Source organism: Arachis hypogaea, chromosome 15 (assembly GCF_003086295.3).
Source record: "Arachis hypogaea cultivar Tifrunner chromosome 15, arahy.Tifrunner.gnm2.J5K5, whole genome shotgun sequence".
NCBI lineage: Eukaryota > Viridiplantae > Streptophyta > Magnoliopsida > Fabales > Fabaceae > Arachis > Arachis hypogaea.
Genome location: NC_092050.1, coordinates 41663224 through 41686937, shown reverse-complemented (window position 1 = coordinate 41686937; position 23714 = coordinate 41663224). Strand labels below are relative to the sequence as shown.

Here is a 23714-nt window from a genome sequence, read left to right as displayed (position 1 = left end):
CTCCTCTCATAGTAAGCTTCCTTCCAGTGCTTTGATGTTCAATCTCTGCATGCTCCAGTGAGAGTATCCTGTTGATAATATAGTAATCATCAGATTGTTGATTTGTCCCCAACCGCTGGTAAATTAGCTGCACTTTATCTCCCTTGAAAAATCCTTCAGTTGGGATCTTTTTGTTTTTCCACCCTTTTGGAGCCTTTTTCTTGCTTTGCTTCTTCTTTTTAGGTGATCCTTCTGCTTTGACAGTGGGCTGTGTTTTGGATTCTGCCTTCTTGGTGGTTAACACCTCACTTCCTTCTTGCTGTCTCTCATTATTCTTTAGAGTCTCATTCTCCCTTTTTCCCGCTTTGCTGCTTGTCCCTTGCTCTGGAAGAGAATTAATGAGTGTCTTATTGGTTTCTTCCTTCCACTGCAAGTCTTCTTTGTCAACCTCCATGCATTTTTCCTTTTCATCATTATGCTGTGCTTCCAGAAAGACATTCAGAGTAATGCTTTCATCATATACCCCTAGGGTCAGCTCTCCTTGTTTAACATTTATGATGGCTCTTGCTTTGGCCGAGAAGTGTCTTCCCAAGATAATGGAGTCACTCCCTTTTTCCCCTAGATCCAGGATCACAAAGTCTGCAGGATATATGAATGTCCCTACTTGAACCAGGAGATTTTCAATCACTCCTCTAGGAAATACCAATGATTTATCCACAAGCTCTAGTGACATTTGTGTGGGCTTTACTTCCTCTATGCATAGCCTTCTCATCATAGAATAGGGAATTAGATTGATGCTTGCTCCTAGGTCACATAGTGCCTTATCAATGGTTAGACTACCAATAGTACAAGGCAGGAAGAAGAAGCTCCCAAGGTCCTTGAGCTTTGGTGGGAGGCCCCTTTGAATAACAGCACTGCATTCTTCAGTGATCATAATAGTTTCCTTCTCATGCCAGCTTCTTTTTTTGTTAATGAAATCCTTCAAGAACTTTGCATATAGAGGCATCTGCTCTAATGCTTCATCCAAGGGGATATTGATCTCCAATTTTTTGAAGACTTCAAGGAATTTGGGAAAGTGCTGATCCTTGGTCTCCTTGTTGAACCTTTGAGGGTATGGCAAGGGAGGTGTAAGAGCTTTCTATACTTGCTTCTGTCCTTGAGAAGGTTCCTCCATTACTTACTTCCCTTTCCTTGAAGTTTGGAGCTGCTCATCTTTCTCTTTAAGCTCTTCTTTATCCTTCTTGTTAAGTACAGCTTCTTCCTTGTTGCTGGCTTCATCATGCTTGCTGATGGCCTTGTCATTGTCCTTCAGCTTCTTATTGGCTTCAGTGTTACTCACCAAGGTTTTTCCACTCCTCAATTGGATGGCTTTGCATTCTTCTTTAGGATTTGGAATGGTATCACTTGGGAGTGAGATTGTTGGCTTTTCAATCATAGCTTGCTTGGACAGTTGTCCAATTTACCTCTCTAAGTTTCTCATTGAGGCCTCATGATTCTTTCTTGTCAGTTCCTGATGCTTCATCATTTTTTCCATGAGTATCTTCAGGTTTGAGATTCTTTGAGTATCTGGTGATATTTGTGGCTGGTTGTGGGGTGTAGATGGTGGATGATAGGTGTTCTGGTTAATGGCTGGGTTATTGGGTGGATAGTAGCTGGAATTTGGGTAGTTATTTTAGGGTTTTCTATATGGATTGGGGTTAGTGTTTTGCTGGTTGTTGTTGTTTGTGTTTCTTGAGTTGTTGTGGTTTGAATTTCTTTGCCATGGCTGCTGGTTTTGAGTGTGGTTGTCTCCCCATCTTAGGTTGGGATGGTTCTTCTAGGATGGATTGTAGGTGTCACCATAAACCTTATTTTGGCCAGAGCCTTGGTTGTGCACATATTGAATTTGTTCCTGCTACTGATCTTCTTGGTTTTCTTCATTTTGCCCCCATGTGGGTGATGGTTGGCTTGTATTCACTACTACAACTTGGAGGCTATCAATCCTCTTAGCCATCTGCTTAAATTGTTGCTGGATTTGCTGCTACATTACCTTGTGTTGAGCTAGGATTGTGTCCACTCCTTCCAACTCTAGTACTCCCTTTCTTTGAGCTGGTTGGCGTTGCCTTTGATGAGCAAAGAAATATTGATTGTTTGCCACCATATCAATGAGGTTTTAGGCTTCCTCTGCTATCTTCATTAATTGCAATGAGCCTCTTGCTGAATGATCTAATGCTTCCTGAGCCTTCAGAGTTAATCCTTCATAGAAATTTTGAAGGATATCCCATTCATTGAACATTTCAGGGGGACATTTCCTAATCAGGGCCTTGTATCACTCCCATGCCTCATAGAGAGACTCTGCAACCATTTGTGTGAAGGTTTGGACCTCTGTCTTGAGCCTGATGATCCTTTGAGGTGGGTAGAACTTGGCTAGGAACTTATTCACTAGATCCTCCCAGCTAGTGATGCTTCGTTGTGGGAAGGCTTCAAGCCATTGAGTAGCCTTGTCCCTCAATGAGAATGAAAACAGCAACAATTTGTATATGTCTGGATGTACACCATTGGACTTCACTATGTCAAAAATCCTCAGAATGGTTGATAAGTGTTGGTTTGGATCCTCCAAAGGGCTTCCGCTATATGAGCAATTATTTTGTACTAAGGTGATGAGTTGGGGCTTCAATTCAAAGTTGTTTGCATTGACATTTGGGATAAGGATGCTACTCCCACAATGCCTTGGATTAGCAAATGTATATGAAGCTAAAACTCTTCTCTGGGGTTGGCCATTGTTGTTGGCCACTCCCACTGTTGGATTTGTTGAATGTTCCTCCATTTCATGAAATTCTTCTTCAAAAAGTTCTTCTTCTCCAACAATTCCCTTCCCTCTTGCTTCTCTTCTTATCCTTCGAAGAGTTCTTTCATCAGCTTCACAGAAGGTAGGGATCTCTCTCCTTGCCTCTATCATACAAAAGCAAGAAACAAATAGACACAGAACCAGAAAACAATTCACTCTACTGATAGAGCAAAGTTAGTGTTAGCTTAAGCAAAAATTCAAATAGTTAATGTGCTTATTAAAAACAAAGAAAGTAAACAAAAATAAAGAAAAAGTGCTTAATCTAGACCACCACCTTACTTAATCATTGTCAATCTAAATCAATCCCCGGCAACGGCGCCAAAAACTTGATGGGTTGAAATAGGATTCCAACACCAAAACTCACCGGCAAGTGTACCGGGTCGCATCAAGTAGTAATTACTCACGAGAGTGAGGTCGATCCCACAGGGATTGATGGATTGAGCAATTTTAGTTATATGGTTGATTTGTTAAGGAAACAGTTGATGATTTTAGTGAATTGTAACCAACAAAAGCTAAATTGCATGAAATTAAAAAGGAGAGGGAAAATTGACAGAAAAGTAAAGTGCAGAAGAGTAAATTGCATGAAACTTAAATTGCAAGAAAGTAAAAGAGCTAAATCTTAAAGAGAAAGTAATGTAAATGACTGAAGCTTAGATTGCAAGGAATGTAAATAGCTAAAGCTTAGAGTGCAAGAACTGTAAATTGCTTGAATAGTAAAGGGATATGGGATGCTGGGATTTAGAATTTAACAATAGCAAGTAAAGAAGATGAAGTAAGTGCAGTAGATCTAAACAGAATTGGAAAATTTCTTGAAGAACAAGACAGAAAGTAAATTCAACTCAATTGCAAGAGCTAGGAAAGAAATTCAAGAGCTCAGGGGCTCAATGAGACTAGAAAATAAGTCTAGATCTTAATTCTTTCATTGATCCAATAAAGAACAATTTGCAAAAGAAATGTAAATTTCTCAGGTGCTTGGTTCGAAACTTGGTGGCTTCACTAGCAAATATTTAGCCTTGCATTTTCTTTTGCCAAGCCACGATAAAGTTAACTCTCTTAACTGAGCGCTATTGATTTTCTTGGGTTCCTTGGGTGCTCAGTTAAGTGCACCAACGTAGCGCTATGCTTGTTGTGCCTTGGTGCTTTGCTTTGGTGCTGAATGCTCCACTAGCGCTCAGTTAAGTAAGGGAGCTGAGCACCCTTGCATTCTTTGTGCGTGATGCTTTTGTGCCTTGGGTCACGCTTTCCAAAGCGTGGCCTAAGTTCCAAAGCGTGCTTTAACTTCAAAAGCGTACCGAAATTTCTTTTTCCACCATTTCTTCACCTACAAGTAATCAAAACAACCAATCAAAGCTCCAACAATTCACAAGGTCTACAAATCATTCAAAAACCAACTAATTTTAGCTTAAACCTCATGATTTAGTGTTAAATCAAGGATGGTTGATTGATTTAACTAAACCATGCAAAACCACTCCAAATCACTTACTTCTAATGCAAGAAAGTGCATAAAACCTAATGAAACAAGTAAAAATGCTTAAAAAGTTAGCATAAGATGACTTGTCATGAGAATCTTGAAGCTTCTTCTCTGTTTTCTAGTCTCTCCTCACACATCAGCTCTGTTTTAATTTAGTAATTTATGTATTTGGTATTTAGTGATTTTGTGTCTTGCATGTCATTTGGTATTCAGGTCTGTTACTATTCTCTTTGGTTCTATCTGCTTGTACTCTATAATCCAAATCCACATCCATATTAATTAGTTTTGGTAACAATATTTCTGTCAAGAAAACAAATTTTGAAGGCTAAAAAGTGAAGTTAAGGATATACCCAAATTGGTGAAGAAAACACACCTTCTAACCCTTTTTTCATTATATTATTTTATTTATTATATGGCTTTCTATACTTATCAAAATTTTTAAATATAACTTGAATCATCCGATTAACTAGCTAGTCTAATCTTCAAAAAGACTTAACCCAAATAAATAGAACGGTATAACTTAATCTCTAGGGAAAACAGACTTTGACGTACACCTTGCTAGTGAATAATACTCAACTGGAAAGCTTAATTCTATAAGCACTGGTATATAACAAGAAAAGATGGAGATAGCTAAAAACAATTGTCAAATGAAGCTACTTATTGATGAGCAGATACTTTATACGCTTTTTGGCATAGTTTTTATGTAGTTTTTACCATGTTTTATTTAGTTTTTGTTAAGTTTTTACAGGTTTTAGTGTTAAATTCATATTTTTGGATTCCACTTTGAGTTTGTCTGTTTTTGTATCATTTTAGGTATTTTTCTGGCTGAAATTGAGGAGTTGGAGCAAAAGTCTGATTAAGAGACGGAGAAAGCACTACAGATGCTGTCCAAATCTGACCTCCTTACACTCGGAAGAGCTTTTCTAGAGCTACAGAAGTCCAAATGGAGCGTTTGCAACAGCTATGGAAAGCTGACTTTCAGAGCTTTCCAGCAATGTATAATAGTTTATACTTTGCGTTAGACTAGAAGGCCCAAAACTGACGTCCAACGCCAGCTTCCTGCCCCCTTTCTGGCGTCCATGCGCCCAAAGAGCAGAACCCAGCGTACAAAAGCCCAGTAAGGACCCCCTAGCCAGCGTTCCATGCCCAAAAGACCTCACAACTCGTGGCTCTCATCAAAGCTCAGCCCAAACACTCACCAAGTGGGCCCCAGAAGTGGATTTTAGCACCAAAAAGACTGTTTTACCCTTATTAGTCATTAGTTTCGTATTTAAGTGTTATTTTACATAATCATTCAAACTTTTACATTACTTTTACCATCATACATGTTTTCTTTGTATTTCTCATCACTATAAGTTTCTGAACCTTTTAGGTTGAGGGGAGGAGCCCTACTGAGTCCTATGAATTAATAAAAGTATTACTGTTTCTTCTTCGATCCGTGTTTGATTTACTTCTAAGATGTATATTCGATCTTCATCGTGGTGAATAGGATGATCAGAAAATTAGCTCTGTTCATCACATTAAGATGAACGTGCCTGACAAACACCCGTGCCTACTTGGGTTCGTGTAAATACGTAGCCAGAAAGCACGAACCAACAGCTATGTTTATACATCTCACATACGGCTAATCCACGACTTCGTTGGGAACTTCTCGAGACACCAGTTCAGTCGATTTCTGAGGAGATTAGGGTCTCCGTGGTATAGGCTAGAATCCAAACAAGCAGCATTCTCTAATCTGGAAGATTCGACCATGTCTGTGGCATTTTGAGTAGGATCGCCAAGAGAATGAACTGCTAGAGCTTCACCCTCCATCAGATTGAATGACCACAGGCAATGGCGTTTGATCTGGAGCAGAGGAGATCAATGACCACAGACAATGGCTTTGATCACATACAGCCTACAATAGAAGAAGATCATTCACAAGCAGAGAAGACAGTAGCACCAGAGTTAATTCAGAAAGGCAAAGTAACTCCAATCCTCAACTCTATCCTTAAAGTATTAGCACCCTGTTATAAAAATCCTTAACCCTATTCCTACTAGTATTTTCTACCTCTTTTGCTTTATTCCTTTCAACTCACACATTACTCTTACAACTTCAAATCAACAACCTTCTGATCTGCCTGACTAAGACCTGTAAGATAACCATAGCTTGCTTCAAGCCACAATCCTCGTGGGATCGACCCTGACTCGCTCAGGTATTACTTGAATGACCCAGTGCACTTGCTGGTATAACAGTACAAAAATTTTTGGGGATTCGTGCTACCAATTTTTTGGCGCCGTTGCTGGGGATTGTTGAGTTTGGATAAACTGACAGATTGTCTTACTCCCTAGATCAGGTACTTTATTTCTTGATCATTTTTAATTATGTTTTTTTTATTTAATTCGAGTCTTTTATTTTTATCTTCTTTATTTTCAAAAAAAAAAATTTAAAACCTTTTTCAAAAATATTTTTATTTTCTCTATTTTAATCTTTGTTTTTAGTTAGAGTCTTTTAAAATTTAAAATCTTTTTGAAAAAATTTTTTGGTTAAAATTTTCGAAATTTCTATGTTCTTTTTCTAAAATTTTTAAATTTAGTGTCTTTTGTTTGAAGCTTGTTTAATCTTTAAGTTTGGTGTTTGAGTCTTTTATTTTGTTCTTGGTTAAATTTTTGTGTCCTTTGAGTCTTTGTATTTATTCATTACAGCAATTTTTGATTTTTTGGTATATTCATTTCAAAAAGTCCTCAAAAATAATTTTTCTTTGGTTAAATCTCATGTCAAGTTTCTAAGTTTGGTGTCTTTTTTTATTTTTCTTTATATTTTTCGAAAATTTTGTTTTGCTTTTCTAAAAATTTTAATTTTGGTGTTCTTTTTTATGTTCTTGTGTTCCTTGAGTCTTTGAGTCTTGTTCTTCGTGTTCTTGTGAGTCTTCAAAGTGTTCTTGAGTGTGTTTTGCGTTTTGATCTTAAAATTTTTAAATTTGGTATTCCTTTGTATTTCCCTCCAAAATTTTCAAAAATAAGGAGCATTAGATCTAAAAATTTTAAGACTTGTGACTTTTGTGTATTTTTCTCTTTCATCATTAAATTTAAAAACTAAAAAAAATATCTTTTCTATTTTCCTTTTCACTTAATTTTTGAAATTTTTCATAAAAATTCAGATTTCAATTTTAAAATTTTTATCTTATCTTATCTTAATTTTCAACTTTCAAATTTAAATCTTTTCAAAAATAAAAAATCATATCTTTTCCAAAATCATATCTTATCTTATTTCAAATTTAAAATTTTAACTTTCAAAATTTCAAAATTTAAGATTTCAAAATTTAAATTTCAAAATTCAAGTTTTCAAAATTCAATTTTCAATCTCAAAATTCAAAATTTTAATTTTAATTTTCAAATTTCAAATTTTAAATTCAAATCTCTTTTTAATTAATTGCGTATCTTCTCTGTCTCTTCTTTTAAATAAATTAAAAAAATAAAAACAAAAAAATATTTTAATTATTGTTTACTTTCTCTACTTCTATCTCTTCTTCTACTCCTTCTATCTTCTACGTTTTTTAATCATGAACCCAAGCGGGAATGAAGAGTTCAGAAGAACTCTGGGATCTTATACAAATCCCACTGCTGACTTCTATGGAAGAAGTATTAGCATACCTCACGTCAGAGCTAGTAGCTTTGAACTCAACCCTCAACTTATTACTCTGGTGCAGCAAAATTGCCAGTATTCTGGGCTTCCTCAAGAAGAACCTACAGAATTCCTGGCATATTTCTTAAAGATTGCTGATATAGTACACAATGAGGGAGTAAACCAAGATGTCTACAGATTATTGCTTTTTCCTTTTGCTGTAAAGGACTAAGCAAAAAGGTGGTTGGATAACCAGCCTAAAGCCAATTTAAAAACATGGAAACAATTAGTGGACAAGTTTTTAAATCAATACTTCCCCCCAAGAAAGATGACCCAGCTGAGGATGGACATCCAAGGCTTCAAACAAGGAGATAGTGAATCTTTTTATAATGCTTGGGAGAGGTATAGGAGGATACTAAGAAAATGTTCTACTGAAATATTTTCAGAATGGATACAGTTTGACATCTTCAAATATGGGCTTTCAGACATGGCTAGAATGTCTTTGGACCACTCTGCTGGTAGTTCCATACACATGAGAAAGACCATTGGAGAGGCTCAAGAGCTTATTGAGATAGTTGCCGCTAATCAGCATCTGTACTCATCTTCTGAGGCCTCTATAAAAGGACAGGTTAAGGCAGTAGCTGCTGAACCTAACCCTCTAGAGCAGGATGGCCCATTGACTCAGCAATTGCACGCCCTTGCCCAGCAACTGCTGGAACTACAAGAGGCTTTACGAGAAACTCAGGCTTCTAACAGGAATATAGAAGCCCAGTTGAGTCAAACAAGGCAGCAGTTATCTAAGTAGATAACAGATGAATGCCAGGCTATTCAACTGAGGAGTGGGAAAACTTTAAGCACCCAACCTCAGTACAATAAGAACGAAAAGCCTATAGAAGATAACCAAGTCTCTGTACAAGATAATGCTGGGCGTTTAAACGCCTAGAGAGGTATCCCTCTTGGCGTTGAACGCCAGGAAAGGGCAGAGACTGGGTGTTTAAACGCCCAGAGAAGTATCCCTCTTGGCGTTGAACGCCAGGAAAGGGTAGAGATTGGGTGTTCAAACGCCCAAGAGAGCAGCAGCATGGGCGTTGAACGCCCAAGCAAGGGAGGTCAGCCACTCATTGATAACAACCCTCCTAAGCAAGTTAGTAACCCCAATTCCAGCATACAAGGCATTTGGCCTCCATTAACCAAGGTTGATGATTATAAGGTGGTGCGCGAAATTGTGATCATCAACAATGGCGCCAAAGGACTTGGAGCTCTTAAACGTGAATCACACTTTGTCACAATTCCGTACAACTAACCAGCAAGTGCACTGGGTCGTCCAAGTAATAAACCTTACGTGAGTAAGGGTCGATCCCACGGAGATTGTCGGCTTAAAGCAAGCTATGGTCATCTTGTAAATCTCAGTCAGGCAGATTCAAATGGTTATGGAGGATTGATAATTAAAAGATGAATAAAACATAAAATAAAGATAAAGATACTTATGTAATTCATTGGTGGATTTCAGATAAGCGTATGAAGATGCTTTGTTCCCCTTGAACCTCTGCTTTCCTATTGCCTTCTTCCAATCATTCATACTCCTTTCCATGGCAAGTTTTATGTTGGGCATCACCGTTGTCAATGGCTACATCCCGTCCTCTTAGTGAAAATGGTTCTGATGCTCTGTCACAACATCGGCTAATCAGTTGTCGGTTCTCGATCATGTCGGAATAGGATCCAATGATCCTTTTGCGTCTGTCACACACCCCACAATCGCGAGTTTGAAGCTCGTCACAGTCATCCCTTCCCAGATCCTACTCAGAATACCACAGACAAGGTTTAGACGTTTCGAATCTCAGGAATGACCGCCAATAATTCTGGCCTATACCACGAAGGTTCCAATCTTAGATTAGAAACCCAAGAGATACGCATTCAAGCCATTGCTAGTAGAACAGAGGTGGTTGTCAGGCACATGTTCATAGGTGAGAATGATGATGAGTGTCACGGATCATCACATTCATCAAGTTGAAGAACAAATGAATATCTTGGAGAAGAAATAGACTTGAGTTGAATAGAAAAACGATAGTACTTGTATTAATTCATGAAGAACAGCAGAGCTCCACACCTTAATCTATGGTGTGTAGAAACTCCACCGTTAAAAATACATAAGAACAAGGTCTAGGCATGGCCAAATGTCCAGCCTCTAAACGTGTCTAAGATAGCATAAGACTTATCAAAGATGAAAATACAATAGCAAAAGGTCCTATTTATAGAAAACTAGTAGCCTAGGGTTACAAAAATAAGTAATTAATGCGGAAATCTTCTTCCGGGCCCACTTGGTGTGTGCTTGGGCTGAGCATTGAAGCATTTTCGTGTAGAGACTTTTCTTGGAGTTAAACGCCAGCTTTTGTGCCAGTTTGGGCGTTTAACTCCAGCTTTTGTGCCAGTTTTGGAGTTAAACGCCAAAATTCTTGAGCTGCCTTGGAACGCCTGTTTGGGCCATCAAATCTCGGGAAAAGTATGGACTATTATATATTGATGGAAAGCCCAGGAGGTCTACTTTCTAACGCAATTGAGATCGCGCCAATTGGGTTTCTATACCTCCAGAAAAGTCACTTTGAGGGCAGGAAGGTCAGAATCCAACAGCATCTGCAGTCCTTTTTCAGCCTCTGAATCAGATTTTTGCTCAGGTCCCTCAATTTTAGCCAGAAAATACCTAAAATCACAGAAAAACACACAAACTTATAGTAAAGTCCAGAAGAGTCATTTTTATTTAAAAAATAATAAAAATATAATAAAAAGTAATTAAAATATACTAAAAACATACTAAAAACAATGCCAAAAAGCGTATAAATTATCCGCTCATCACAACACCAAACTTAAATTGTTGCTTGTCCCCAAGAAACTAAAAATCAAATAGGATAAAAAGAAGAGAATATACAATGAATTCCAAAAACATCTATGAAGATCAGTATTAATTAGATGAGCGGGGCTTTTAGCTTTTTGCTTCTGAACAGTTTTGGCATCTGACTTTATTCCTTGAAGTTCAGAATGATTGGCATCTATAGGAACTCAGAATCCAGATAGTATTATTGATTCTCCTAGTTAAGTATGTTGATTCTTGAACACAGCTACTTTATGAGTCTTGGCCGTGGCCCTAAGCACTTTGTTTTCCAGTATTACCACCAGATACATAAATGCCACAGACACATAACTGGGTGAACCTTTTCAGATTGTGACTCAGCTTTGCTAGAGTCCCAAATTAGAGGTGTCCAGGGTTCTTAAGCACACTCTTCTTTTTGCTTTGGACCTAGACTTTAACCGCTCAGTCTCAAGTTTTCACTTGACACCTTCACACCACAAGCACATGGTTAGGGACAGCTTGGTTTAGCCGCTTAGGCCAGGATTTTATTCCTGTGGGCCTTCCTATCCACTGATGCTCAAAGCCTTGGATCCTTTTTATCACCCTTGTCTTTTTGTTTAAAGGGGTATTGGCTTTTTCTGCTTGCTTTTTTTTTTGCAAGCTTTTCACTGCTTTTTCTTGCTTCAAGAATCAATTTTATGATTTTTCAGATCATCAGATAACATTTCTCCTTTTCCTTTCATTCTTTCAAGAGCCAACAATTTTAACATTCATAAACAATAAAATTCAAAAATATGCACTGTTCAAGCATTCATTCAGAAAAACAATAGTATTGCCACCACATCAAAATAATAAAACTATTTTAAAATTTGAAATTCATGCACTTCTTTTTCTTTTTCAATTAAAAACATTTTTCATTTAAGAAAGGTGATGGATTCATTTTCATAGCTTTAAGGCATAGACACTTAGACACTAATGATCATGTAATAAAGACACAAACATAAATAAACACAAGCATAAAAATTCGAAAAATAGGAAAATAAAGAACAAGGAAATTAAAGAACGGGTCCACCTTAGTGATGGCGGCTTGTTCTTCCTCTTGAAGATCTTATGGAGTGCTTGAGCTCCTCAATGTCTCTTCCTTGCCTTTGTTGCCCCTCTCTCATGGTTCTTTGGTCTTCTCTAATTTCATGGAGGAGGATGGAATGCTCTTGGTACTCCACCCTTAGTTGTCCCATATTGGAACTTAATTCTCCTAGGGAGGTATTGATTTGCTCCCAATAGTTTTGTGGAGGAAAATGCATCCCTTGAGGCATCTCAGGGATTTCATAATGAGGAAATTCCTCATGCTCTTGATGAGGTTCTCTTACTTGCTTCATCCTTTTCTTAGTGATGGGTTTGTCCTCATCAATGAGAATGTCTTCCTCTATGTCAATTCCAGCTGAATTACAGAGGTGACAAATGAGATGAGGGAAGGCTAACCTTGCCACAGTAGAGGACTTGTCCGCTACCTTGTAGAGTTCTTGGGATATAACCTCATAAAATTCTACTTCCTCTCTAATCATGATGCTATGAATCATGATAGCCCGGTCTATAGTAACTTCAGATCGGTTGCTAGTAGGAATGATTGAGCGTTGGATGAACTCCAACCATCCTCTAGCCACGGGCTTGAGATTATGCCTTCTCAGTTGAACCGGCTTTACTCTTGAATCACTCTTCCATTGAGCGCCCTCTTCACAGATGTCCATGAGGACTTGGTCCAACCTTTGATCAAAGTTGACCCTTCTTGTGTATGGGTGTGCATCTCCTTGCATAATGGGCAAGTTGAATGCCAACCTTACATTTTCTGGACTAAAATCCAAGTATTTCCCTCGGACCATTGTAAGCCAATTCTTGGGGTCCGGGTTCACACTTTGATTATGGTTCTTGGTGATCCATGCATTGGCATATAACTCTTGAACCATTAAGATTCCGACTTGTTGAATGGGGTTGGTGAGAACGTCCCAACCTCTTCTTTGGATCTCATGTCGGATCTCTGGATATTCGCCCTTTTTAAGTTTAAAAGGGACCTCGGGGATCACTTTCTTCTTGGCCACAACTTCATAGAAGTGGTCTTGATGCACCCTTGAGAGGAATCTCTTCATCTCCCATGACTCGGAGGTGGAAGCTTTTGCCTTCCCTTTCCTCTTTCTAGAGGTTTCTCTGGCCTTTGGTGCCATAAATGGTTATGGAAAAACAAAAAGCTTTAGCTTTTACCATACCAAACTTAGAAGGTTGCTCGTCCTCAAGCAAAAGAAGAAAGAAGAGAGTAGAAGAAGAAGAAATAGAGGAGATAGAGTGGGCTTTGTGTTTCGGCCAAGGGGGAGAAGTGGTGTTTTGGTTGTGTGAAAATGAAGGAGTGAAGATGGGTTTATATAGGAGTGAGAGGGGTGTGTATGGTTCGGCCATTATGGGTGGGTTTAGGAGGGAAAGTGGTTTAAATTTGGATGGTGAGGTAGGTGGGGTTTTATGAAGGATGGATGTGAGTGGTGAAGAGAATGGTAGGATTTGATAGGTAAGGGGTTTTTGGGGAAGAGGCATTGAGGTGATTGGTGAATGGGTGAAGAAGAGACAGAGTGGTGGTGTAGGTGGGGATCCTGTGGGGTCCACAGATCCTGAGGTGTCAAGGATATCTCATCCCTGCACTAAGTGGCGTGCAAAACGCCCCTTTCTGCCAATCCTGGCATTAAACGCCAGTCTGGTGCCCTTTTCTGGCGTTAAACGCCCAGAATGGTACCAAACTGGGTGTTTAACGCCCATTCTGCTACCCTTACTAGCGTTTAAACGCCAGCAAGTTTCTCCTCCAGGGTGTTCTGTTTTTCATTCTGTTTTCCCTATTGTTTTTGCTTTTTCAATTGTTTTTGTGATTTCACATGATCATCAACCTACAGAAAACATAAAATAACAATAGAAAATAGAAAATTATCATAGAATAGTAACGATTGGATTGCCTCCCAACAAGCGCTTCTTTAATGTCAATAGCTTGACAGTGGGCTCTCATGGAGCCTCACAGATGTTCAGAGCAATGTTGGAACCTCCCAACACCAAACTTAGAGTTTGAATATGGGGGTTCAATACCAAACTTAGAGTTTGGTTGTGGCCTCCCAACACCAAACTTAGAGTTTGACTGTGGGGGCTCTGTTTGACTCTGTATTGAGAGAAGCTCTTCATGCTTCCTCTCCATGGTTACAGAGGGATATCCTTGAGCTTTAAACACAAGGGAGTCTTCATTCACTTGAATGATCAATTCTCCTCTGTCAACATCAATCACAGCTTTTGCTGTGGCTAGGAAGGGTCTGCCAAGGATGATGGATTCATCCATACACTTCCAAGTCTCTAGGATTATGAAATCAACAGGGATGTCATGGTCTTCAACCTTTACCAAGACATCCTCTACAAGTCTATAAGCCTGTTTCTTTGAATTGTCTGCCATCTCCTGTGAGATTCTTGTAGCTTGTACCTCAATGATCCCTAGCTTCTCCATTACAGCAAGAGGCATGAGGTTTATACTTGATCCTAGGTCACACAGAGCCTTCTCAAAGGTCATGGTGCCTATGGTACAAGGGATTGAGAACTTTCCAGGGTCCTGTCTCTTCAGAGGTAATCTCTGCCTAGTCAAGTCATCCAGTTCTTTGATGAGCAATGGAGGTTCATTCTCCAAAGTCTCATTACCAAATAACTTGGCATTTAGCTTCATGATTGCTCCAAGGTACTTATCAACTTGCTCTTCAGTGACATCTTCATCCTCTTCAGAGGAAGAATACTCATCAGAGCTCATGAATGGAAAAAGTAAATTCAATGGAATCTCTATGGTCTTAGTGTGAGCCTCAGATTCCCATGGTTCCTCATCAGGGAACTCCATGGAGGCCAGTGGACATCCATTGAGGTCTTCCTCAGTGGGAATCACTGTCTCTTCCTCCTCTCCATGCTTCCTTAGTACTGCCTGTTGCTTCTTGCATTCCAGACAGACTCTGAGAAATCATATTGACTTGTTGAGTCAATATTTTATTCTGAGCCAATATGGCATTCAGAGTATCAATCTCAAGAACTCCTTTCTTCTGAGCTGTCCCATTATTCACAGGATTTCTTTCAGAAGTATACATGAATTGGTTATTTGCAACCATTTCAATGAGTTCCTGAGCTTCTACAGGAGTCTTCTTCAGATGAAGAGATCCCCCAGCAGAGCTATCCAATGACATCTTGGATAGTTCAGACAGACCATCATAGAAAATACCTATGATGCTCCATTCTGAAAGCATGTCAGAAGGGTACCTTCTGATCAATTGCTTGTATCTCTCCCAAGCTTCATAGAGGGACTCACCATCCTTCTGTCTAAAGGTTTGGACTTCCACTCTAAGCTTACTCAATTTTTGAGGTGGAAAGAACTTTGCCAAGAAGGCGTTGACTAGCTTTTCCCAAGAGTTCAGGCTTTCCTTAGGTTGTGAATCCAACCATGTCCTAGCTCCGTCTCTTACAGCAAAAGGAAAGAGCATAAGTCTGTAGACTTCAGGGTCAACCCCATTGGTCTTGATAGTGTCACAGATTTGCAAGAACTCAGCTAAGAACTGATGAGGAACTTCCAATGAAAGTCCATGAAACTTGCAATTCTGTTGCATTAGAGAAACTAATTGAGACTTAAGCTCAAAGTTGTTTGCTTCAATGGCAGGGATAGAGATGCTTCTCCCATAGAAATCAGGAGTAGGTGTAGTAAAGTCACCAAGCACCTTCCTTGCATTGTTGGCATTGTTGTTGTTTTCGGCTGCCATGGTTTCTTCTTCTTTGAAGAGTTCTGTTAGGCCCTCTAAAGAGAATTATTCTTTAGCTTCTCTTACCTTTCTCTTCAAGGTCCTTTCAGGTTCAGGATCAGCTTGAATAAGTATGCCTTTATCTTTGTTCCTGCTCATATGAAAGAGAAGAGAACAAGAAAGTAGGGAATCCTCTATGTCACAGTATAGAGATTCCTTGAGGTGTCAGAGGAAAAGAAGAATAGAAGGAGGAGGTAGAGAGAGGAGAATTCGAACTTATCAAGAGGGATAGAGTTCGAATTGCATCTTGAGGAGGAGTGTTAGTCCCTTAAATAGAAGGATGTGAGAAGAGGGGAAGAATTTTCGAAAATAAATTAAAAAGATTTTGAAATAATAAAAAGAAAATTTTGAAAATTTGATTGAGATTTTCGAAAATTAAGTTTGGGAAAGAAATTAAATGATTTTTGAAAAAGATTTTGAAATCAGAAATTAAAAAGATATGATTTGAAAATTAATTTTGAAAAAAAGGGTGTGATTGAAAAGATATGATTGAGAAGATATGATTGAAAATTAAAAAGAGAAAGTTTTAAAACTAAAGTTGATTACTTGACTAACAAGAAATTAAAAGATATGATTCTAAAATTTAAAGTTTGATCCTTTCTTAATAGGCAAGTAATAACTTGAAAATTTTGAAGTAAATATTTAATTATAGCAAGGATTTTTGAAAATAGTAAAAATAAATATAAAATGGAAAGAAATTGATTTTGAAAGAGATATGATTGAAAAGATATGATTTGAAAAAGATTTGATTTTGAAAAATTATGAAAACTTGAAAAAATGCGAATTAAAAACAAAATCTTCCCTCTAGTGTCATCCTGGCGTTAAACGCCCAGAATGGTGCCCATTCTGGCATTTAACGCCCAAATATCTACCTTTTGGGGCGTTAAACGCTTAGCCAGGTATCCTGGCTGGCGTTTAAACGCCAGTTTTCCTTCTTCACTAGGCGTTTTGAACGCCCAGCTTTTTCTGTTTGATTCCTCTACTGAATGTTCTGAATCTTCAATTCTCTGTATTATTGACTTGAAAAGACATAGTTTTTAAAAAATATTTTTAAATTTTTGATGATGGGAATCAATAAAAATGCAACTAAGATCGAATAAACAATGCTTGCAAGACACCAAACTTTAAAATTTTCATATAGGAGACACTAATAAATTGAGAATGCATATGAGAAACAACAAAACACACAAAAAAGAGATTTTAAAGATCAGAGCACTGAAATAATCAAGAACAACTTGAAGATCAATGAAGAACAATATGTATAAATTCGAAAAATGCAAGAAGAAGAAAGTCATGCAATTGACACCAAACTTAAAAATTGATACTAGACTCAAACAAGAAACTTAAAATATTTTTGGTTTTATGATTTTAAAATTTTTTTGTATTTTTTTCGAAAATTATATAGAAAAGAAAATAAAGAGAATCAAAACTTTTAATAAGAATTCCAGGAATCATGAAATGTTAGACTAAAGCTTCAGTCTAAAAAGATTAGACATGTTTGGCCAAGCTTCAGCAGGACATTACATTCAATAGCTCAATTGATGAGAATCAATCAACTTTTGTGATGGTGGGAACATCACCTTGAAACTCTAGAATTCATTCTTAAAAATTCTGAAGAAAAGATACCTAATCTAAGCAACAAGATGAACCGTCTGTTGTCCAAACTCGAACAATCCCCGGCAACGGCGCCAAAAACTTGGTGCGCGAAATTGTGATCATCAACAATGGCGCCAAAGGACTTGGAGCTCTTAAACGTGAATCACACTTTGTCACAATTCCGCACAACTAAACAGCAAGTGCACTGGGTCGTCCAAGTAATAAACCTTACGTGAGTAAGGGTCGATCCCACGGAGATTGTCGGCTTGAAGCAAGCTATGGTCATCTTGTAAATCTCAATCAGGCAGATTCAAATGGTTACGAAGGATTGATAATTAAAAGATGAATAAAACATAAAATAAAGATAAAGATACTTATGTAATTCATTGGTGGATTTCAGATAAGCGTATGAAGATGCTTTGTTCCCCTTGAACCTCTTCTTTCCAATTGCCTTCTTCCAATCATTCATACTCCTTTCCATGGCAAGCTTTATGTTGGGCATCACTGTTGTCAATGGCTACATCCCGTCCTCTCAGTTAAAATGGTCCTGATGCTCTGTCACAACATCGGCTAATCAGCTATCGGTTCTTGATCATGTCGGAATAGGATCCATTGATCCTTTTGCGTTTGTCACACGCCCCACAATCGCAAGTTTGAAGCTCGTCACAGTCATCCCTTCCCAGATCCTACTCAGAATACCACTGACAAGGTTTAAACGTTCCGGATCTCAGGAATTGCCGCCAATAATTTTAGCCTATACCACGAAGGTTCCAATCTTAGATTAGAAACCCAAGAGATACGCATTCAAGCCATTGCTAGTAGAACAGAGGTGGTTGTCAGGCACATGTTCATAGGTGAGAATGATGATGAGTGTCATGGATCATCACATTCATCAAGTCGAAGAACGAATGAATATCTTGGAGAAGAAATAGACTTGAGTTGAATAGAAAAATGATAGTACTTGTATTAATTCAAGAAGAACAGCAGAGCTCTACACCTTAATCTATGGTGTGTAGTAACTCCACCGTTAAAAATACATAAGAACAAGGTCTAGGCATGGCCGAATGGCCAGCCTCCAAACGTGTCTAAGATAGCATAAGACTTATCAAAGATGAAAATACAATAGCAAAAGGTCCTATTTATAGAAAACTAGTAGCCTAGGGTTACAGAAATCAGTAATTAATGCAGAAATCTTCTTCCGGGCCCACTTGGTGTGTGCTTGGGCTGAGCATTGAAGCATTTTCGTGTAGAGACTTTTCTTGGAGTTAAACGCCAGCTTTTGTGCTAGTTTGGGCGTTTAACTCCAGCTTTTGTGCCAGTTTTGGAGTTAAACGCCAGAATTCTTGAGCTGACTTGGAACGCCTGTTTGGGCCATCAAATCTCGGGCAAAGTATGGACTATTATATATTGCTGGAAAGCCCAGGATGTCTACTTTCCAACGCAATTGAGAGCGCGCCAATTGGGCTTCTTTAGCTCCCGAAAGGCCACTTTGAGTGCATGGAGATCAGAATCCAACAGCATCTGCAGTCCTTTTTCAGCCTCTGAATCAGATTTTTGCTCAGGTCCCTCAATTTCAGCCAAAAAATACCTAAAATCACAGAAAAATACACAAACTCATAGTAAAGTCTAGAAGAGTGATTTTTATTTAAAACCTAATAAAAATATAATAAAAACTAATTAAAATATACTAAAAATATACTAAAAACAATGCCAAAAAGCGTATAAATTATCCGCTCATCATAAGGCTAAGATGCCATTTCCTTAGAAACTCTATCAAGAGGAAAGGAATAAACAGTTTTCCAACTTTGCGGAGTATCTCAGAACATTAGAGATAAAGATCCCTTTTGCAGAAGCTCTTGAACAGATACCTTCTTATGCAAAGTTCATGAAGGACATTCTAAGTCATAAGAAGGATTGGAGAGAGACACAAACAGTCCTCCTCGTTGAGGAGTGCAGTGCAATCATTCAGAACAGCTTACCAGAGAAGCTTAAAGACCCTGGAAGCTTTATGATACCATGAACTCTAGGTGATGCTTGTGCAAGGACAGCTCTATGTGACCTTGGAGCAAGCATCAACCTAATACCTACTTTACTAATAAAGAAGATTTGTTTGACTGATGAAGTCAAACCATCCTGCTTATGCCTTCAACTTATTGATGGGTCTATTAAGATACCATCAAAAGTAATCGAAGACATGACTGTCAGGGTTGGACCCTTTGCGGTCCCCACTGACTTTGTGGTGTTGGACATGGAAGGGCACAAGAGTGCATCTCTTATCCTAGGAAGACCCTTTCTGGTTACAGGACGGACCCTCATTGATGTTGAGAAAGGGGAAGTAACCCTAAGAGTCAATAAGGAAAAGTTTGTACTGAATGCTATCAAGGCTATGCAGCATCCAGACATTCCTGAGGAATGCATGAGCATTGACTTCACTGATTCCTTGGTGGAAAAGGTGAACATCGCTGAAAGCCTCAAGGAAGGGCCAGATGATATCCTTAATGATACTCATCCTGATTCAAAGGAACCTTTGGAAACCTCTGAGGAAAAAGAGAAGCCTCCAAAGCTTGAGCTTAAGCTATTACCTTCCTCCCTGAAATATGCATTTCTGGGAGAAGGAAATACCTATCCTGTGATCATAAGCTCTGAAATAGAGCCACAGGAAGAAAAAGCACTAATTAAAGTGCTCAAAACATATAGGACTGCCCTTGGGTGGACTATAAGTGACCTTAAGGGCTTTAGCCCTGCCCGATGCATGCATAAAATCCTGATGGAGGATAACGCCAAACCAGTGGTATAACCACAAAGGCGTTTGAATCCAGCTACGAAGAAAGTGGTACAGAAAGAAGTCAGTAAGCTCTGGGAGGCTGGGATCATTTATCCCATTTCTGATAGCCCCTGGGTGAGCGCTGTCCAAGTTGTTCCTAAGAAGGGAGGCATGATAGTGGTTCATAATGAAAAGAATGAGCTGATCCCTAAAAGGACAGTTACAGGGTGGCGTATGTGCATTGACTATAGAAGACTCAATGACGCCACCAGGAAAGATCACTTTCCTTTACCCTTCATTGACCAAATGCTAGAAAGACTAGCAGGTCATGCTTTTTATTGTTTCTTAGATGGATATTCCGGGTACAATCAAATAGCAGTAGATCCACAAGATCAAGAAAAGACAGCATTCACATGTCCATCTGGCGTGTTCGCCTATAGACGAATGCCATTTGGCCTATGCAATGCACCTGCAACCTTTCAGAGATGTATGTTATCCATCTTCTCTGATATGGTAGAGAAGTTCCTTGAAGTATTCATGGATGACTTCTCTGTTTATGGAGACTCATTTGACTCCTGTCTTGATCATCTAACCCTGGTCCTAAAAAGATGCCAAGAAACAAACCTAGTTCAAAACTGGGAGAAATTCCACTTCATGGTAACTAAAAGCATTGTTCTTGGACATCGGATCTCAAATAAGGGGATAGAAGTAGATCAAGCTCTGGTAGAAGTGATAGAATGCTTGCCTTCACCTACTAATGTCAAGGCAATCAGAAGTTTCCTAGGACATGCAGGATTTTACAGGCGGTTCATCAGAGATTTTTCAAAAATTGCAAAACCCTGTACAATATCTTAGCCACTGATGTTCCATTCGTCTTTGCCTAAGAATTCCTGCATGCCTTTGAAACCCTGAAAGCCAAGCTTGTCACTGCTCCTATCATCTCTGCACCCAACTGGGACTTACCATTTGAGCTAATGTGTGATGCCAGTGATCATGCAATTGGCACAGTCCTAGGGCAGAGACATGACAAGCTTCTGCATGTCATTTATTATGCTAGTTATGTATTAAATGATGCGCAAAAAAACTACACTACTACAGAAAATGAGCTACTTGTAGTGGTCTATGCCATTGACAAGTTCAGATCCTACCTAGTAAGGTCTAAGGTCATTATTTATATTGACCATGCTGCTCTAAAGTAGTTACTCACTAAGCAGGATTCTAAACCCAGACTTATAAGATGGGTATTACTCCTGCAAAATTTTGATATAAAAATTAGAGACAGAAAATGGACAGAAAATCAGGTGGCTGATCACTTTTCCCGGATTGAACCAGTAGCAGGGACTTCTTCTCCCTCCACTGACATATCCGAATCCTTCCCAGATGAGCAACTCTATGCCATCCGAACAATACCTTGGTTTGTAGACATTGCAAATTACAAGGCTATAAGGTTTATTCCCAAGGAGTTTACCAGGCAGCAAGCCCGAAAACTCATGCATGATGTAAAATATTACCAATGGGATGAGCCATATCTCTTTAAGAGATGCTCGGATGGAATAATCTAACGCTGGGTGCCTGTAGAAGAGGCACAGAAAATTTTATGGCATTGCCATGGCTCTGACTGTGGAGGACACTTTGGAGGTGAGCGGATAGCCACTAAGGTACTCCAAAGTGGCTTTTACTGGCCTACTCTCTTTAAGGATTCTAGAAGGTTCGTTCGTAACTGTGACAGTTGCCAAAGGGCTAGAAATCTCCCCAATGGTCACAGCATGCCTCAGCAAGGAATCCTAGAGATTGAGTTATTTGACGTACGGGGCATAGATTTCATGGGAACCATCCCGCCTTCGACCTTGTCTGTGGTGTTTTGAGTAGGATTGCCAAGAGAATGAACTGCTAGAGCTTCACCCTCCATCAGATTGAATGACCATGGGCAATGGCGTTTGATCTGGAGCAGAGGAGATCAATGACCACGGGCAATGGCTTTGATCACATACAGCCTGCCATAGAAGATGATCATTCACAAGTAGAGAAGACAGCTTTACCAGAGTTAATTCAGAAAGGCGAAGTAATCCAATCCTCAACTCTATCCTTAAAGTATTAGTACCTTGTTATAAAACTCCTTAACCCTATTCCTATTAGTATTTTCTACCTCTTTTGCTTTATTCCTTTCAACTCATACATTACTCTTACAACTTCAAATCAACAACCTTCTGATCTGCCTGAGTAAGACCTGCAAGATAACCATAGCTTGCTTCAAGCCACAATCCTTGTGGGATTGACCCTGACTCACTCAGGTATTACTTGAACAACCCAGTGCACTTGCTGGTACAACCGTACGAAAGTGTGGGGATTCGTGCTACCACTTATTCTGTCCTTTTTATGCTTCTTTGCTCTGCTCTCTCTCTTGAAGGCATGCTTATAATTATGTAACATGTTAATGTTTGTTCGTCATTTCACTGGAATTAATAGCCTAGCTTTTTTGTCTAGTATCTTTATGAAACTCAATCACTTGAAAATATTACCAAGATGTACCATTTTTTGGGAAAGTTTTTTAACCTTCCATTATCTATTTATTGGTTGAACCACTGGCTGTCTATTTATTAGTATTTAGAATATTAGTTTTACTATTATATTAACATATATTGTTATATTGTTTAACCTAATAGGTAATTGTTCATCAAGAGAGTGGCTTGCACTTGATTTTATTTTCTCCTTTTGCCTTTTATTATTTTACCTATTTCTTATTGGAGCAATAACTAGTGAAGTGGGCTTCACCCAGGCTTCACAGTGGCAGGCCAATTGAGGAGCAGCATTTGCATCTTCATAGGCCACTTCTGCGCTATATGAATGTTAAAAAGAAAAATTAAGGTCAAGGGTAACTGTGATTGAATACATTTATCCATAGGGTTAGTGTTTCTTAGCACACTTTTGATTTATGTTCAATCACTATATATTAATATGGAAAGTATGAATTCACTGAATTGTAAAACTCTCACATTCAATATGCTTATCAATATTATAAAAAATAAGCGAGAATTAACATCAACTACCAACTGAAGCAAACAAGAAGTATGAATGAAATCTGAGGGAAGCTATGACACGAGAATTCTTAATCTGTAATATTATTTTTTTAGGTGAAGATGCTAAAACTGAAAGATGAACTGAGGCTGAGGTGCTCTGCATGAAACTCTACCACATACAGAAGATACAAGGCATAGGAAAGAAGAAGATGAAGAGTGCAATTAGCAGAGTTATGTAGTTATGTTGTTTATGAATTATTTTACCATGTTTTAGTTTAGATTGTGGATCATAAATTTGATGTATTTAGAAATTTTCAATATTTTAAATTCTATATTTCTATGTAGACATTGTGAATGTTTTGGTATTTATTTGGAAAATTAATATATGCTTGATACTTTTTATATTTTGTGCAAATATAATTATTTATGAAAATTAAGTTTTAATAGTGGTAAATGTGAAATTAGTAAAAATCTATAATTATAAAATTAGGAAAAACAACCGATTTAGTGACTGATTTAGATTTTTAGTTCGGGAATAAGCGACCAATTTAGCGACTGATTTTAGATTTTCAAATCAGGTATTGGCGGCCGATTTCATGGCGACTGATTTAGCGACTGAAAATTTAGTCGCCATTTAACGACCGATTTACTCAGCGACTGATTTAGCAACTGGAAATTTGGTCACCATTTAGCGACCGATTATGTTAGCGACCGATTTAGCGACCAATACTATTTGGTGAAGGTCTGGTGGCCTTGTTCAAAAATCG

General features: G+C 38.4%; 1 non-coding gene across 1 annotated transcript; it reads left to right on the top strand.

Annotated features, from left to right (window-relative positions):
• Positions 1–15018: 15018 nt before the first annotated feature.
• On the top strand, positions 15019–15126 carry LOC112752285 (small nucleolar RNA R71). The gene has a single exon (XR_003176730.1). It is a non-coding gene; the product is annotated as a small nucleolar RNA R71 (small nucleolar RNA).
• The last annotated feature ends 8588 nt before the right edge of the window (positions 15127–23714 follow it).